This window comes from Strigops habroptila, chromosome 3 (assembly GCF_004027225.2).
Source record: "Strigops habroptila isolate Jane chromosome 3, bStrHab1.2.pri, whole genome shotgun sequence".
Classification (NCBI taxonomy): domain Eukaryota; kingdom Metazoa; phylum Chordata; class Aves; order Psittaciformes; family Psittacidae; genus Strigops; species Strigops habroptila.
Window position 1 is genome coordinate 55,515,163 of NC_044279.2, and position 19,564 is coordinate 55,534,726.

General features: G+C 40.1%; 1 long non-coding RNA gene across 4 annotated transcripts in view; it reads right to left on the bottom strand.

Moving 5' to 3' along the window:
- Positions 1-18,237, bottom strand: part of LOC115605000 — a 55,059-nt gene extending 36,822 nt beyond the window's left edge. For 2 of the 4 annotated variants that reach the window (XR_003990468.1, XR_003990469.1), the window contains exons 1-5: positions 18,093-18,237; positions 16,646-16,795; positions 15,472-15,608; positions 13,536-13,581; positions 13,346-13,444 (exon numbers count right to left, since the gene is read on the bottom strand). This is a non-coding gene — a long non-coding RNA (uncharacterized LOC115605000). Of the gene's footprint in view, positions 1-12,741; positions 13,445-13,535; positions 13,582-15,471; positions 15,609-16,645; positions 16,796-18,092 lie in introns of those variants that run through there. The other 2 variants (XR_003990467.1, XR_003990466.1) reach the window with 2 other exon arrangements.
- Positions 18,238-19,564: the final 1,327 nt, after the last annotated feature.

Below are 19,564 nucleotides of genomic sequence, written 5' to 3' on the forward strand. Positions count from 1 at the left end.
GATTTTTTTTCCCCATATGCGAATTAGAGGAAAATTGAATGGGAATGAACAGAGTTTTGCACATTGGGAGTTGATGTCACTTCTGATACAGGCAGAATGCTGTGAATTCAATCATTTGTGGTGCTGGTGTTTGCAGTACAATTCATCACTTGCTACAGGTTATGTTCCAAAACCTCCACTTTTATTAAATAAAACCAGAACAATCACTTCCCGCCCCCCCCCCCCCCCCCCCCAGTTGCAATAGAAGGCTTGTATTTTGTAGGGCCACATAAATGAATATAAAGTTTGTTTTCCTGAGTTTGTGGTCTGCCTTAAGCAAGACTGAAGTCATGTGAAATGTCACATGCATCTCAGCAGAACATCAGCAATGAAGAAGAAGGAAGACAACAGAGTGACCCAAATCATCTTAAAAAGTGGGGTCCCCCTCCTATGATCAAATAAAATTTAATAAAAACAAAGAAACAACACACATGAGAACTATGGCACTGATTTTATAATTAATTCTAAGATGTAAATTTAAAATACCTATTTCTCTGACGCTATCTATATAGCATCTATAGGGAGATATATCTATATATATCTATATATCTATATCTGTAGGGAGATTCCTGAAGAGTTCAAAGTACATGACACCTTGATGACAGCTTTCTCATCCAGTGAAATCTGTTGCATAACACAGTAACCTAAAGAACATGTTCCTACATGGCTTTCATCTACTCACTTGATTTAAAATATTAGTATCTACAGCCTACAGAGAAGTGTCAGTTGTGGAGCTGGATCAAAATCCAGCTCTTCAGCCCCCTTATAAAGTGGACAATAGTTTTGATGGTGGGGCAAAAAAAAAAAAAAAAAAAAGAGAAAGGATTTACCCAAAGGTAAAATCACAGCAAAATATCATAGAAATGAAAGACCTGACAGAAAAGAGAAACCATTCAAAAGCTATAAGCATTGCTGGGAAAAATGCCCCACAGGGTCTTCACTCCAGTGCTCCTAGAACAGGAGGGAAGATAAGTAACAACGCGAAAACAACCTCTTCAGAGAGTTAGAAAATAAAAGGATGCAAACAAATCAGAAATAAAGAAATACCCTCAAAGCATGCGCACTGATAAAGGACGCAGAAAAAGCACACCTGACTTCTGTAGGTGAAAGAACAGTCAGAAGGACAACTGATCAACAGCTAGCCTATGAATCTGTATAAGAATAAGGAGATCTCATGAACTGGAAAATATGAATAAAAGTTAACAGAGTCACTTATGGATTACACTATTATCATTTAATAATTTGATTCAGAGTAAGACCAATCAAAGTTGCTTCCAGCCTTTCATATCCATCACTATTTGCTGTCATCCTCATGAGGCTCAGGTACCAGGATTTTACAGTGGTCTAACAAATGATGTGCTTGATTACCTTAGAGGAGGAGAAAATCAAAACATGTGTGAGGACTGAAGAGTGCTTGGAAAAATGGCATTTAGACAAGAGTTGGTAGTGTTGATTCACATAAGAAATCTCAAGCCCTAGCACCTTCGAGGGATGCCCTACAAAGATTTCCCTGGAGACTTCAGCTTTTTGTGAGGCCAATTTGTTTTTCAGTCTACAAAATCAGTTAGTCTGATATGATGAAGGAAGAACTGGATCATTTGATAGTTACCAATAATTGTTTGTATTTTCGGATTGGATCAGTTTAGAAAAGAACAACAGATGACTATAAATGATTTTTTATTAAGTCACAGGTGTACCAGTATGGTTCATGGTACTGAATTTTGCTGATATCCAACTATGTATCAGATAAAGACAGGTAAAACAGTTTCCATTCTCAGCAACAAGATTAATGAATTTATGGAAACAGTGAAATAAAAGTTCATGTAAATGTAATGAAAGTTAAAAACTATACATTATTCTGTTTTAAAATGGGAACACAAGAAAGCAGAGCATGGTAAACAAGTAAAAGGTTCTTAAAATGAAAGGCTCTTAAAAGCCTCTCTGCTGCAAGAGCAAAGGTTCTACAAAGTTTAAGTTCCATGTTTGCTGGTGTCCATCTCAGAAACACCAAGGATCAGCTTGATGCATTTGAAGCAGCTGATCACAGTCCCATTAACTGTATATAAAGTGTGTGCATAATGTAGGAGTCTGCATCTAAGCAGGCTTTATGCTGCAATGCCTTTGAAGGGAGGACTGGCCCCACTAGCGAGTTCCTGCTCCTCAGTTGATAATGCTGTTTAAAACATTTAATTTTGGATTAAAACTAAATCAGAAGCCTTGATTCTTTTGGAACATTATATTCCTCACAGTGATTTTTTTTTTTTTTTCTGCAAGAATATAAATTACCAGATGGAATTTCTGCACTAAATTCCAATTCAGACAATGACAGCTTGATGAAGACCTACATGCACTTTTGGTTTGCTATACCTTTGTTACTGCCAATGTCTTGCTGTGCTATCATTTTCAACTCAGAAGTAGATGCATTTCAGTAACTAAAATGTTCGTAAGTGTGTTCAGGATCTTCAACAATCTGTAGCACATAGGTCTTAGACTTGTAATTTAATCATCATGGTAAACTTACTTCTGTTTGGATCCCATTAAAGTTAATCTTACTAGAGTAGCCTGCTTCCAAATTCAGTACAAATGTACATCCAGTGCAATAATCAGATAGTAAGTTTAAAAAACAGAGGAAGTACTTTCTCACAGAACACATTATTAAATTGTAGATCTCACTGGTACAGGAGACTTGGGGAGTCAGATAAAAAAAAAGGACTTCAGATAAATCCATGGACAATACATTTGTCAGCAGCTATTACAAACAGTAGCGCAGGCTGAACCTCTGGCTGAGAAAGTGCCTGTGCCCCTGACAGCTGAAACCTGGGAGGTGTTGTGGGAAAACACAGTGCTACAATTGGCCAGGCTAGAGACAAAATACTGGGCCAGGAGGACATTTGGTGTGATCCAGCACAGCAATCATTACGGCTAGTAAGAGAACTGAAATAAGGATTCTGCAGTGATAGAGCACTGCATATACAGGAAGGACAATCGATACAAGACTTTGTTGTTAATCTAAATTAACAATGATCAGTTGGACATTTGTGCCAATGTGCCAACAATGTGCACTCACAGCCCAGAAAGACAACCATATCCCTGGGCAGGAAGTCAAGGGACGTGATTCTCCCCTCTACTCCACTCTCATGAGATTCCACCTGCAGTCCTGCATCCAGCTCTGGGCCCCCAATACAAGAGGGACATGGACCTGCTTGAGCGAGTCCAGAGGAGGCCACGAAAATGCTCAAAGGGCTGCAGCACCTCTCCTTCGAAGACAGGCTGAGAGAGTTGGGATTGTTCAGCCTGGAGAACAGAATGCTGCGGGGAGACCTTGTAGCAGTTTCCAGTGCCTAAAGGGGGGCCTATAAGAAAGATGCTAACAAACTTTTTAGCAGGGTCTGTTGTGATAGGACAAGGAGTAATGGTTTTAGTTCAGATATAAGGAACTTTACAATAATAAGGAATTTTACAATGAGAGTGGTGAAACACTGGCACGGGTTGCCCAGAGAGGTGGTGGATGCCTTATCCCTAGAAACATCCAAGGTCAAGCTGGATGGGGCTCTGAGCAACCTGATCTAGTGGAAGATGTCCCTGCTCATTGCAGGGGGTTTGACTAGATGACCTTTAAAAGTCCCTTCCAACCCAAACTATTCTAAAAAACCTTAGAGAAGCAGCAAGAGCAGTATCTAAAGGAATATATGCAATTTCAAGGGGAAAAAGAAGGAGTTCACAGGCATGTGCTTTTTCCTCCTGTCCTGTTCAGGGGAGCAAGTAGTGGTATATAAAAACACAGTTGCATAAAATCTCAACCTCTCTCCACCCTTAGTCATTATGGAAGTGCTAATCTTTAAGCTTTATACCTCCAGACCATAGCTACAACCTGAGGAAGAGTTGTCACGTTGCATCTGACAAGCCTTGTCTTCAAGCCAGGACGGGTTATGGCAAAACTTACAATTAGCCCCACCATTATTGGCTGCACACCTCCAGTTAGAGTCAATAAGAAGAAACAGGATTGCAATACCTGGATTTCCCAAGCAGTTCCCTCTTTCACTTCTCAGAAAGACAGGAAGTGATTTCACAGGATGTGGGACATTCAGAGAGAAAACTCAGTGATGACAATCAGTTTAGTTTCAGAAAGAATGTCCTAGAGTATAAGTTCAGTAATGTTGTGTTCCAAGATGTATCAAGATATGCCAGCGTCTCTCTCAATAATTATGTTAGAGGAGGACATGCCATGTCTGCAGTGGCTGGAAAAATCACACATAGAATCATAGCATCAACTAGGTTGGAAAACACCTTTAAGTCCACCTGTTCCCTCAGCACTGCCAAGCCTACCACCAAACCATATCACTAAAGGCCTTGTCTACATGGGTTTTGAACACTTCCAGGTGTGGTGATTCCACCACTTCCATTACAGATGACAGTTATGCTCCAATCACAAGTGCAATAAACACTGTTTACCCCACAGAATACTACAGAGGCAAGGGAAGTCTGGATCTGCACATAAAATCACTCAGGTAAACACACCATTCTGCTTCTTCAGAACAACTTTTCTTCTAAATTGACTCCCTCAGCCATTTCTTAATCTGATATCATGGCTCTTTCAGAGTCAATGGCATAAATCCATAAAATATACCTCCACATAAACTATTTCAATGCAGACTGGATCTTAATGTGTCAAATTAGACAAGCAATTAAAATTTTGTAGACTTCACTTCCAGTGATAAGAATGGCTGAATGAGCAGGATGGGAAGGAACTGGAGCGTTATGATACTTGGGTTCGTCTTTCTGCAATTACAGGGATGAATTTAGATGAAACCATTCTGCTCTCTGTGGCTTTAATGAAGACCACTTGCTTTGCCTAATCAAAAAAACAAAAAGTATATATTTAAGAACCAAAAATATCTTGGTTTAATGACGCACACAGGCAGAAGTTTCTAAGTGGGTAAATTCCCTTGCTGCACAGCCCCAGTGCACCTGTGCAACAGCTGGATTTAATCTATTGAGGACTCTATTTTAGAAGCCCTTGCCAGATTTTAGGCTGGAAACCGAACAGTGCCCCACCCAGCCATGTTACAGTCCACAAACTACTTTTAACATTTCAGTGAGGGTACAACAATTGTATTCTGTGGGTTAAAGAAATCCAGGGATGATTTATGTGTCGCTGGGAGTTTAAAGAGAAAAGAAAACAAGGCAAATTCAGCTGACAAGGAAATCAACTAACCATTTGGTTTAGTGCAGTGAACAGAACATTAAACTTATCAATACCTGCCATTGACATTTTTGCTTGATTCATTACAGAACAGATATGTACAAACAGGATTGTGATCAATGCCAGCTAAGTTAGTAATATTCATAGCTTCATAAGAGCTGTATTTCCTCCATATCTTTCAACGGTTACTTATCTTCACAGTCTGCATCAACAAAACGCAGATTTAGACATAAAGATCAAATACTCTGCCCAAGGGCTGAGCACAAATAACTATCAGCCAAATGACAGCACAGTAAATAGGCGAGGGTCTGAAGCCTACAGGCTTTCCCAGCAGTGATTTAGGAAATCTATCTTTGGTCACTTTTTTTCTTTTTTTCCAACTCCCCCTCCAATCATGGGCAAAATCTTGATACCACGGACCTAAGTGGAGCCAGGTTTTTAACCGTTCACCTTACCATACAAATGCATCTGTTAAACAGATGGTATGAGGTCAGGGTATGATCTCATACCTTTTTGGGCATAATATCAAACCCATGTGATCACACCCAACGCATCTAAAGCAAAGGAGCTGGATGTGACAAGACCACCTGAGCACCACTGCTTCATCATGAAGCCGAGCTATTTTCTAACCTTGCAGAAGGCAGGTTTTTCAAAAAATATTGTAAAAATGTTGTCTTGCCTTCTCTGTAAGCTCCGAGACTCTGTGGTGCTATTCCTAAGGTTTGGACACACTTCTTGATACACTACCCCTTCTCCCTTCTGATTTTGAAGCTACTCTACTAGCATTGAAGATCACTAGACTGACAAATGAAATACGTTATAATAAAATTAACCAAAACTATTACTGGAAAACAAACTATATCTGTGATTAAACAATCAATTTATGGACATCTGGAAAAGTTATTCCACAAACTGTGAATCTAATCTAGTGACCCTTTCTACCCATCCAGATGCTAACGTTGCTCTATGCTCTAAAGGAGCATCTTAGTACTACTTGGTAATGTTCTGCTTTATATAGTTGGTGGAGGATTTGTTTTCTTGACCTTGCCTTTCCATCAGCTACGGATTGACATCCTCTCTCACTCTGTGGCTCAACAGATATCTGATATAAAGCAAAGCTGCTCCTCAAGAGAGGCTGATGAAAGCTTATCTCACAAGCCCTGACATTCATCTAGGGGTGGGACCCTGGATTGTGTTCCTTGTTTTGGGGCCTAATTTTGTGTGACCTAAAGAGCCATTGCAACCACAGAAATTAAGACTCCTCCTGAGTCCAGTGACCAAGACCTAGCTGTGGGAGAAGCTCTGCTTTAGATCAAACAGGTTATTCAAGGCTGAATGAAGTGGGAACACTTGCTTTTCATTTTAATGAGCAAGAGGGAGGGAAACTAGCTGCAGTTGACCTGAAGCAAGTATTTTTTCTAAAAGTTTTGCTGAACTGGAAAATCAACTTTTCACAAAGCCCTTAATCAACACAGGCTTTCATGTTAAATACAGATGGATAAAACCCTCTATTGTATATTACCTTTTTTTTCCCTTAGAAATACTATTATTTTCTTCCTTTGTTCCACTTTTTCCCTGGAATTAGCTTTGCTTACACTAAATTAAGTGTTTGAGCTTAGACACTGAGAGGTGCAAGGTGAGTCTCCTAATCCCATAGTCCAAGTCAATCTATGGAAATTAGGAAACCTTCTTATTTTAAAGATTTATCAATGAGTTTCAGTTAATCAACTACAAAAGAAGGATCTCAGCCTGCATATAATTTAACGCTAAAAGGAAAAGCAACTTACCAGAAACACACATTTGAAAATATATGAAAACCCCCAATCCTCTGCCCAAGTAAAACAGTAGATCTGCAACTTGCAAAAGCTGTGGGGTGAGAAGACAAAGTCCGGTTCCCGTGGTGTGAGATTTTGTGTACACCAATTACATCTGGAAACACACAACTTGTTGTATTATTTGGAGGCTGAAGGTTTCACCACAATAGAATGTGAGAGGGTCTTTCTCTTGGTGACAAGCCCTTTCACATGTCCTTGCCCTGAAAAGAAAGGAATGCCAACACATCGAGTCACTTCTTCATCTCCCATCCCCATATTTTTCTTTCCCATGCTCGTCTTCGCCAGCTGTTACATTGTCCCACCTCATCTTTATTTGAACAGCTTGATGGTATTCCGGAGCAGCAAGGCAGCCCACCAGGCAATTCCCATCCTGATACACTGCTCTTGCTCATTTTGGCCATATTTCATTACACAGATTTACAGGGACAGACAAACAGCTGACTGACAGACAGATAATTGGTGGATGATAGAGCTCTGCAAGTAAATTCAGATTCTATACTTTATTTGTTTGTGTTTTAGTTCTTGTCAAGGGCTTTGACGCAAAAATCAGCACATTTTCTAACATGACTTCCTTAACAACAAGCTCTGCAGAAATTCCTTTTGCAGAAATTCCCAGGAAGCAATTTCAACACGGCTTTATGCAAATCTCACTTTTAAATGGCAGCTCTGATTCTTCTACTCACCTCTGCGTTCATGAAACAACTTGAGATTTTGACAAACTGTGCTTGGGTGCTCACCATATTTCAGCATACATATGACTCCTATATTACAGTGCTACTTGTTTGCTCAAATATTTATCTTAACGATATCCCTGAATAGTTAAGAAGTGTTATTAATTTCCTATCTGCAAAACAGGAAATTAGGTTCAGAGACATTAAGGAACAGATACTCCCCTCCTTCCCCGCCAACCCCATGATAAAAGGCAAAGTCCAAAATCTAATGTTCTTGAGGTGAAATTCAGACTCTCAAAACCTGAACACATCTTTCACAGATACATTGACTAGGCCAAACACGTGTCAGTACAAAAAAATAAATATATAAGTACCTAAAATTTTTCCACTATGCTTACACAGGACTGCAAGCTTCTCATCAGAAAAGAGTCTTTATCCTTAGCTCATGGCAAAACTGGTTTGGGAATTACATACTAAGAGGAGGCCTTAGGCCTAAAATCATTAGCTATTAAGGAACTTGCATGGTCAATATTGCCCTTGTCAAGTACAACAGAAATCCACTGCAAGAGTATTATGATTTCAAGCTCATATTGCAAAGGAGGTAATTATAAACAAGTAAAAGGAGAATTATAGCATTAAAAGACAAGCTGAAGTGCATTCCCAGTGTTGGAGGCCCAACTGCTACTGCAGCTTTATATTTAGCTCTGTTCACCCGACTCACTGCAGTTTATGCAAAACTTTGCAAAGTGAGTTCACAGAGGATGGACAAATGTTCCCACTTTGGTTCAATAGCATGTTACAGGAAAGCAGAAAACAACTGAAAGAGGGAGGAACAGATTGTATAGTCACTTCTTTTGGGCAAGTCTATCAGTAAAAACACACCACACTGCTGTGTGATAGTTACACTATTGGTGACTGTATGTCTGGAGAAGGCAATATAAATGGACAGATTTGAAATCAGTGAAGCTGGGCTGAGAATCAATCTGCTCCCAAAGACTTTGCTTTACCTCTCTGAAGTCTTCATCCCCCACAACACTGCCTTTTATAATCCCTTATAGAAAACTCCAAACATATTACCTTCTACTGTGAAATGCAATGCAATTGAGTCCTGACACTGAGAAACAACTGCACTGTGTCTTCTATTGCTTTACTCCAGGGGTCTGTTAGTCACAATTACTGCTTTACAATAGTCCATCTTTCAATTTCAGGAATGGCTTTCAGCTCTGATATGCTGGGAAACCACAAAAACTGTGAAAATGTCTGTGAGAGTTTCATACCCAGATACTGTTAACTCTTATCTAAAACTCCAGTGGATTAACACAATAGATTGACTCATGCAGACAGAAGTCTACCCCTTCAATACAACCTCAGCCTTATCTAAATCATCTAAATTGAGCTAAAATTATTCTTAAACGCAAATGTATATTACATCTTCCATAGTTTTATCTAAATGGGAGACCACAGTGCCATTTGTGCAGAATAAATGTGATGGGGCAACAACTGCTTTGAGTGGCAGCTTCAGACATGGAGGAAGACCAGTCTCAAGAAGAATAAAAAGCTGTTAGCCTCAGACAGCACAAGGCTGCATTATCCAGAGGATGCAGGCACTGTAGGGATGGAGCCATATAATACTGATTCTCTGGCCACACAAAGGTGTGACAGGACTTGTTACTGACCCGATGCACCCATCATCATGTTCGTCATGCCCAAAACAGGATACCTAACTCTTGTAGAAAATTACTGCCAGTCTGAAAATTATAGGCATCCACTCAGGTAATTGTGTTCAATATTCGAAAAACATTAATTGGCATTAAGGAAAGCAGATCACTTTGGGCAAGCCCTCCCTCTTGCCAGAAGTGACAGATCTTCTCTCAGCTGCAAGCCTTGCTCTCAGCACTCCAGCTACTCATCACGCTGTAGGTTCAGTTGCGATGGATGTAACTTGTATGGGCAACCACCAGTCTATGTCATTGTGCTTCCTATGCAGCTGCTCATAACTTTAGGCCTCTCAACAGCACCGAGCCTTCAATCAAAACAAATTGTTTGTTTCTTTCTGACCACAAGAAGAAGTCTGGTTTCATTGTTTGCTTTGGCTACGTTGCCTGAGTAAAAACACACTATAATGCTAGGAACTCCACTCAGACCTCTCCAGAGCTAAAGCCATGTGGTTGCAGTTTACCGTTCTGACTGGCAAAGCAAAATAATTCACAACTGCTTTTGAGGCTGTTGCACTCACCAAGGAAAACTTCTTTTTACACCTTATTCACATACTGAGCTCCCACATGACTGCGAAGGTGAAGATACTTGCTGAGGGGTTTTGGAGGATGGCATGAGAAAGGGTTTCCAAGGATGGTAGTGCACAACATAGGGGTGCTGAAGCTAGCATAGGAATGGAAAGCTACCCAGCCAGCACAGTGTTGGGCTCCCCAGGCACCAGTTTGCTCTGTCCACAGCACCCAAGCTTCCTTAGCTCATCCTAGGCTGCACTGTAGGGTAGGCATACTTGGGGGAAGCGATCTGCTTTCACTCCTCTGACAGCAGCTTGGGAACAGAAAGACAAATAACCTTTGAAAACCTTATTTTCTGACTTCATGCTCCTCCTGGCCGCTGGAAAAGCTACCCTGAATCCTCCTCATTCTTTATGCTCTGCTTGCTAACGTTGCTGCCTTTGCCCTCCACAGTCCCCAGCTCCCTAGCACATCTTCTTGTAAAACAGAGCCACCAGCAGAAACTTGTGATAAGCCTCAGTGTGGGTCCAATCCCAGAGCTGATGGAGACAGACAAAAATTACACTGAACTGGGACAAATCTGTAAATTTAAACACCCATCTTTTGTATCATCTAATGGTATGTCAGAAGATCGTAACACAGTCTGAAAGAGGGTAACACAATGTGGTTTCCTGAGACTGGAAGGGACTGGAGCCAGTGACCCAGGAGGTCCCATCCCTTCCCATGCTCTTCTTTTCTTTCCATGCTCCCTTCTTGCTGCCATACATCTAAATTTAGGCTGTAAACTAATTTTAACTGTAAGGGGCATGGAGTTGACTCTTCTGAGTGTCTGACAATCTGTAACAGCAGGGTAACTAAAACACAAATGCTTATGTAAATTCATCTTTGATTTTGTAATCAATTTAGTTCACTAATTTGTTGCAGGGATTGGCTGAAGTAACATGCCAGAATTTTTACTGCCTCTCTGCCATAAAACTGACAAGCGTAGGTTTTCTGGTTTTGTTTTTACTTCCTTTCAAGTGTAATAACTTCCCTTTTCATAAAATGCCAACATATTCTTTTAAAACTGTCAGGCTGCCATCAACCTGGTCATGATCCAGTGCCAGGCCATAGCCAGACAAGATGAGTTACAAGGTAATCTTTTCTCTGCCAAACAATACAAAGATATTGGCACCTTTCTCACGGCTGCAAATCAGCTCAAAGGGCTACAGAAATCAGAAACCCAAGAATCACTTCTTCCTCCTTTCAGTGTTTGCCTTGCAAGGAAAGTGGCGTTCTGCAAGAAGCCTAATGTTTTCATTAATAGCACGCTGGCTTCTTCCCTTTCTCCAAGCCTTTTCTTCCACAAAAGTCCTGGATACGATTTTAATGAAATTGAGGATATCCCCCCCTCCAAGTTACACACTGAATTCCTGAAGACTGGTTTCAAGGAAATGCTACTCCCAGATGAAATACAAAGCAGCTGCACAACTTTGGCAGGGAAGACTGCACGAATGCCACCAAAAAGTGAATCGCTGTCTCAGCCTAACTGGAAGTGTATCAATATTCCTATTCAGGAAGGCCTTGCAGCAGTGGAGACTGTCCCTTACATCATGTAGGAAAAAATAGTTCAAAAGTCCACAGAACTGGAGTATTGACCCCATTTTTTCCATATGACTGACATGGAAAATGAGGGTTTGCAAAGTCTACCAGCTGGTAAATTAATGCATCAGCACAGTAAGAATTTTTAGACAGATCCTTAAAGCAGTCATAGTTTCATGTGATTTTGAGACTACAGCTATGTTCTTTGCTGCTACAGTCCCTCCAAATTCTTGTTGCTTTTAAGTGATTTGAAATGTATGTGGGTGGTACAGAACTTCTACCTTTTACCTCCATCCCTCACCTCAAATTTCAAAGGAGGATGTGTCAGCCTCTTAATTTCATAGTTCTGAAAGGGCATCAAAAATTGTGATGAAACAAGTGTTTCCATCCAGTACTTTCTATGCCTCTTATCCTAGTAAATGCATAACCAGTAGCTTTGCACACACAGAGAATGGGTAGGGATTGCAAGAAGATCCAGTTAGTGCTGCTGGGAGAATTTTCTTTTTTTCTTTTAACAACTTTAATTGCATGACCATAAAGTATACAGTTAGCCCAGCAACATTAGTGTATCAACCCTTTCTCATACCAATTCACTGAGCAGCATGGTACTACGGTTGCCAAGGTCAGAAAAGTTAGCCTGGGTTCTGAGTGAAGCCAAGCTGGATTTAATTTGGCCTGCATAGCACCACCAGGAACAGAGATTCATGGAGCCAAACTTCTGCCCTCAACTCAATGTGGACAACTCCCTGTTTCTAATAAGGTAGAACAAGGGTAAATTAAAGGCAGGATTTGCAGTCACAGTAGCAAAATAGTTAACAATGCCAAGACTTATTCCAAAACTGAGACAGCCGCACACTTTGGCAATGCCTGCAGCAATAAAAGCAGTAAATATTAATTTCTTTCACAAGATCACGCATATAGGGATATGTTATCAGGTATTTGCTGATAATGGTGTGTTATGGAGCAATAATGGTATGTTATGAAACAATAATGGTATGGAGGAAAGGTGAAATTTTTTCATAATGACTTTTCAAAGTAGAAATGTCCTCAGGAAAGCACTGGGTTAACTAATGTTACTGATATTTATTGATATTACTGATAATTACTTGCCATTAGAACAAATATGCATGTGTATCCACACACAGTACTTGTAAAAATGCCCACACAACAAGCGTAGCATCCACACACATACTCTTTGAAAACTTGGACTATCATTAGTCAGCTTTGGGCTCGACACAAATGATTTAGCAACAGACAATAGCCATTTAATAAAGGATTTGGCCAACATATTATCTCTGGGAAATGTGAATAAGAATTTACGGCAGTAGGTTACAACTCCCCAGGCTGGTAAGGGTACATAACTCTAGTAGTATTCACAATTCTAGTGTTTGCATCCCTTAATTCAACACAAGGTATCATTAGAAATTTAATGTTTGCAGTCACATTAGAAATCACAAACCCTGAAGCATGCATTATTAGAGAGATGATAGTTGAATATCAAACACATTAATTTTAAGGTATGAAGTTTGAGACAAGCATGCAGAGGATGATAGTAAAACTTTCGCAATACTACTGCTCAATTGTTCCAGAAGCATGAAAAGAATGATTAAAGAAAATAAAAAAGAGAAAGGTGACACAGCTCACTGAAAGCATGAAGTGATTTGGGAGTTTGTCTAGTTCTGCTTAGGAAGCCAAACGAACAACTCACCAAGGGAAAATGATATCCAGTAAGGAAAGGAAATCAGATGAATACACAATTTACACACCGTCTAGATAAGAGATATTTACCTTCAGATAACTTTAAATTCAACTACTGAAATCAAGTATTTCCGGTCTCCAAAACTCTTGTGGCTTAGACCAACATCTTACTAGCTCTAATCCATGTAGCTGCAGATGAAAAAAGAAAGGAAAAAAAGAGAAAATCAAACAGAGCTTGAGGTACGTTACACTCCAACTTGGTCTGTTACTGGATACCTACCAAGATAAGGTATATTCAATAAGGAAGTCCTCGGGCAATCTTCTGCCTATAGAGTATTGCAAACAAAGCTCTTTAGCTTGCTCAGTATGTTTCATATGAAATGTTTAACTAGAAAATGGAATTATATTAAAAATAAATTTCCAGGGAGAGTTGCACTTTGGCTGCATTCCAAAGCTCAGTGCAAAATATTAGACATGCAAGTTATGATGATGGAGAAACCAAATTTCCACTCTTAAATTTATGTCGTATAATTAGTGACAAATCTACACAGAAGAATATTTTAAAAATACTTCAGTGGTTAAGCAGCACCTTCCTTTCTTATGAACTAATGCTATTCTTTACATCAAATCTAACCTCACTCGGTAGTTGCTTTTGATATCAGTGGAGCCCAGTGCTATGAAAGAATATTAAAGCTGGTGTAAAATTTAATTTTACATGCTCTTTAAGGCATCTTAAAAAAGTTGTAAAGGTTGTCTTGATACTATTGGAACCCAGCTTCTTTGCTTATACATGAAAAGCCTTTTAAGGTTTCATTTATAGCATCATAGAACCATTTAGGTTGGAAAAGACCCTTAATATAATCGAGTCCAACCACTTGCCCAGTCTTCCTGTTCTTCTTCCTCTTGTTTCCTGGAAAGCAACGACATACTAGCATAATACTAGCATAATACTGGATCTCAGTGGGTCAAGAACCAGCACCACAATCATTCTCCTCTTCATCTCTGTGCTAGTCTCCACGAAGTAGCCTATTATAATCCCAAAGAAGTCAGGAGGACACAGCACCAACAACCCCATTTTACACATCGTGACCACAGCCCCAAGGATTTTGGACAAAAGCATGTAGAAGAATGTGGGGCAGAGGTAAAGGGGAAAGCCCACAGTGTATGTATGTCCTATCAGTAAGCTTGCCATCTTTCTGTCTAGGTGAAACTTCATGTAAAGGGACCACTGCTTTTGTGCCATAGCTGTAAAAGCATACAAAACAAATTACTAACTTAAAAGACCAACCTTATAAAAGACTAATCTAACTCCTCTCTTAAGGAAAGGACTCATTCTTCTTAGGAAGTACCATATGTTGTTGGATGTATGGAGAGTGAGCATTAATTGTGGACAATGATCTAGGTGCTGTACTCATCTATAATGTAACAGGAACATTTTGGAGGAAAATAACTACAGAAGTCTTCTGACATATGAATAGTAGCAGAAGGGAAGCTTGATACATTCAGCATACGGCAATTCATCGTTTTTAACAGTCTTCACTAAAACAGCTCATGAAATGTCACCAACATATCTTGAACACGGTGGTATTTTTAAATTATCTTTATTTGTTTTGACATTTCAGCCTTTATTATTTACATACTCTTTAGCATTAATGTTGAACCAATCTGGCTTTATTTTAGCAGGCAACACTTTATTAACACTCTAGAACTTCAAGTTTCCTTGAAAATGCCTTCAACACACAATTTGGATGACAGCCAGCCATAAAAGCTACCTCAAACTGAAAAGGATTAAAAAAAGGAATGGACTTTGGAATGAAGAATATGTAAGTTCAGTTACCTAAGTCTTATGAAAATATAGCAAACACAAAGAGTAGATGATGTGCCACAGGGAAAAGTCTTACACAGGTTGATTGCCTAATCAACATTTCTTTCATGGATACACTCTCACTCATAGCATACTGGTGAGTAAAGAAGTGCCAGTGCTTTGAGTTACATTCACATGCCAATTCAAACTTGATCTGTATTTAACGTATTTGCCTCAAAGAAGAAACATTCTCATGGTAACCTCACAGTTTACCTCAATCCCTCCACCCTAGGCACCCTACAGCTGGGAGGGGATCACCTTCTGCAACATAAATGGGAGTGAGAAAAGCCTAGTATTTGAAAACTTGATTTGAAATATTTAGCTATATTTAACTTTTTAAAAAGTAGTTTACCTTGAACACATATCCTGTTTCCCCTCCATGCTCTATCAGCATAGCAGAGCTCTCAGCAACACGGTGGTGACTCTCTCCACTTCAACTCCAAGGGTAGTTGTAAACCTTCACAGCCATGTTTTGCTCTGGGTCATTTGCTTCAAAGAGAAAAGTAAAAAAGAAAAGAGAAAAAGCAAAACAGGGCACGGAATTAGCACTATCCTTTTCACTCCTGCGGCTGACCAGGAGCGAGGATTAGCTTGCTTTCAGAAATCCTCCAGCCTTTAGCCTTTAAGGCCCAAAGAGAAATAATGGAATCTTGCTTGTTCCTCTTCCTGGGGGTTTAAAACATGACCAGATTTTAGGAATTGAACCAACAGGAGAGGGAATGTGTTCTCACAACTAAGTGCCTTCCTAACATTCTTTCCCAGCATTCATGGGACAGAAAAAAATCCAGAATAAAGTGCTTACCCTGCCACACCTGGTCATTATTAATTACATAGTTAATCAAACTGGAAAGGCCACACAGCCTAATTTAAGCAGAAACTTGGACAGAAATCACATTTCTTTTTTTTATTTTTACTGTTGATCTTCCACTGCTTTGTGTGTGTGTAACCAGAAGCTGTCATTTTCAGGCTGTGTGGATGGGCAAAGGCCAGAACTGACATATTTAACTTGGGAGGAGGAAAGGTGAGATTTATGGTGAATGGCAGAAGCCAGTTAAAAACTAAACACCTGTCATATTAAATATAAAGAAACCTGCTATCTACTGAAACTCTACTGAGCAGAGTCCGACCCCACCTACAGAGAGCTTGAATTACAGGATATTTGTTATAACAAACAGAAAAATGCTAAGGAACCCAAACCAGGAGTCAGGCTGGGCAGTGTTGCAGCTGTCTTCCCAGGGTGACAACCTTTCCCCCAGTGCAAAGAGCTGCCGTGGAAGAAATTGTTATTTGCATAGCCAACCTCCTTTTTGTCCCTTGGCCCCAAGACTAGAAGGAAGGTAGTCATCCTGCTGTTTGTGGCTATGATCCCATGGGAAGTGCTGCCCCCTCCTCATATAGGGAATGGAAAATAGAATGTTTTATGTGAACTGCAGAGATTCTTCAAAAATCATCAGACAGGGGAAAGAGTAGGCCTACTAGTGATCATTTGGAGAATGCTTCCCAATGACCAGCCCAAAGGTCCTTACCAGAAGAAGCTGGAGAACTCAGGACCTCACATGTTTCAGACTGGTCTAATGGAGCAAGAAGCAGGACTGCCACGGGAGCACAAGCCATTCACTCGCTCCTTGGAATTCAGTGTATCTGGCTGGCTGATGAGAGAGTACGGCCACAATTCCCTTATAACATAAACGAGAAATAAGACTAATGGCATCAGAAGAATTACAGCAGGGCAAAGGCGGTAAGAAAAGGGAACATGCTCTCTGATTACTTGACATAAGATGGGTGAGAAAACAGATCCCATCTTAGGAAACTACTGTATAAAAGCATGCTAGGTTAGGTCAAACAACCAGCTATCCCAATATCCTGTCTCTGACGTTATCCAGCAGCAGATGCCTAGGGTAGGTGCATGAGAAACACAGCAAGAATAAAACAATCCTCCTTGAGATATTCCTTCTCAGCTTCCAGCAAACCTAACTGTTACAGGGGGGATGTAGAAAAAAAACCAGATCATATTCCTGCTGATGTGCTTCCTGGACCTGTGCAAATCACCATCCTTGGGTGCCTGCCTTGGCTCGTCCTTCTTCCCCCAGTGATTTCTCCTGCTCTTTAGACTGAAGCAATGGCTGCCTTGCAGTACATATGAATGGCATTTAATACAAAAAGCCCTCACCTTGGATGACCCTCAACAAGGTCTACAGAAGAAGTTGTAGGTTAAATCCCACCCTCATCTAGAAAAGCCATATGAAAAAGGAACAACTCGTGTTCTGCTTCTGCATGCAAAACCAGAGGGATGACAGATAAACCCCCTCAATATTTAACCTTTCCCTACTTTGCTGCCAGAAAAACAAAGGAATGGAAAACAAATTTTTTTGCACCTTTTCTCATTTCCATATAATGTCAATAGTATAGATCAAATTCAGAAAGTAAGCTAAAATATAGAAGATACAATGTAAGAGCTACTATTGCTGCATTCACAAGAACTGAACAATCTGATGATTCATCGGGGAACTAAGATAGCATAGAGGATTGAGAGGCCAATTGCTGCCTTCCATATACAAACTGAATATGCTGTAATTATTTTCATCTTCTTACTTGGAAATAAATCAAAATTTTATTTGAAAGCACAGTCATAGGAAGCAATGGCAAGTATAAGCCACAACCTTAGCGTAACCTACTTGCTTCCCAGTGTATCAAAAGTGTATGCATGCAGCTGAAAGGTTTGAACAGCTATAACTGAACGGAAAATCCGGCCTGGTCTGTAAAATCAGGATAAAATGATAGTCAGATCCATATTAAGTACAGCTTCCCCTCCCCTCCTGTTTTTTTAAGCATCATATCCATAAGTTTCCTAGCTTAAACCTCTTGCTGAAAACTTACTTTAAAATCTGATACTAAACAGCCCAGCCATAGGCCTGATACAAAATACAGTACTACAGATGACACACTGGGAAAAATAAAACAAAATTAACATACCAATGTTTGTGGCTGGACCACTATACCATTACTGGCATTTTGCTTATGTAGTGATTCCATTGGTGTTTTGCATTACACGGCAAAACCATAGGTTCCCCTTCTAAGAAAAGACTTGCTTAATGTGCCAAATGGTACATCTGGAGAGAAGAACTGCCAGCCTGCAATGGCAAAAAAAAAAAAAAAATTTTAAAAAAAGAAAAATAAAAAAAAAAGGGGAAAAAAGGCAAAAAAAAAGATTAATCTGATGTCTGCTGGCTAGGTTTCTAAATGATGGTGCTCCTCCTAACATTTCTATTGAGAATTGTATTTCGGTAATGTATTGTCTAAAGCTTTCAGGCTGGGAAGCATCTTTAATCCATTATTCTATGGCTTTTTATTTTTTTGCCAAATCCTGTAGCTGCAGGGGAGACGACTGTGGTTTTGGTGAGATAACATGTACTATTAATGCTTTGCTTTAGCTTGTTAATTAAAATATTCTGTTGCTTTCCACCATCAGAGACACTATCAGGCACAGAATTTGTTTGATCTTTGAATGAGTAATGTAAAATGAAGCCTTTTGCCTTATAGTGTAGATTTAGTGTCATATGGTATTTAAGGCTTAGCATATATATATAAGAGAAAGTAGGTAGAAAGGACATAATAGATCAGACCTGGTCCACGAGGATGATAAGAGGGCTGGAGCACCTCCCATATGAAGACAGGCTGAGAAAGTTGGGGCTGTTCAGCCTGGAGAAGAGAAGGCTGTGTGGAGACCTCATAGCAGTCTTCCAGTATCTGTAGGGGGCCTACAAGGATGCTGGGGAGGGACTCTTCCTTAGGGACTGTAGTGGTAGGACAAGGGGTAATGGCTTCAAACTTAAACAGGGGAAGTTTAGATTAGATATAAGGAAGAAGTTCTTTACAGCGAGGGTGGTGAAGCACTGGAATGAGTTGCCCAGGAAGGTTGTGGATGCTCCATTCCTGGCGGTGCTCAAGGCCAGGTTGGACAGAGCCTTGGGTGACATGGTTGAGAGTGAGGTGTCTCTGCCCGTGGCAGGGGGGTTGGAACTAGATGATCTTACGGTCCTTTCCAACCCAAACCATTCTATGATTCTATGATTCTATGGTCCATTAGAACGTATTTTTCTGAAGTGTATTACACTACTATCACGTAAAGTCTAGTCGTCCCTTCCAAGCAGTGACTTCTGCTACTTCTTTGAAAGGTTACTGTACAAATCAAACTGTTACTTGCAATGGGATTTCTGCAGGGGGAACCCCTCTATGTCCCTGGTCTAATGCTACAGGGCTCTGGGCAGTGAAAAGGATCTGACTGTGCAACTCTGAGCAGAGACCTGAGTTGCAGCAGACATCCACCTGAAGTTTTTAATTTAATTAGCTTCAAACTATGCCTCCTTTTTAAGTGTTTTCTTCCTGACATTTTCACAGAAAGAAAAAAAAATCCCATGCATTTTAGACTTTGGAGACCCAAGTTT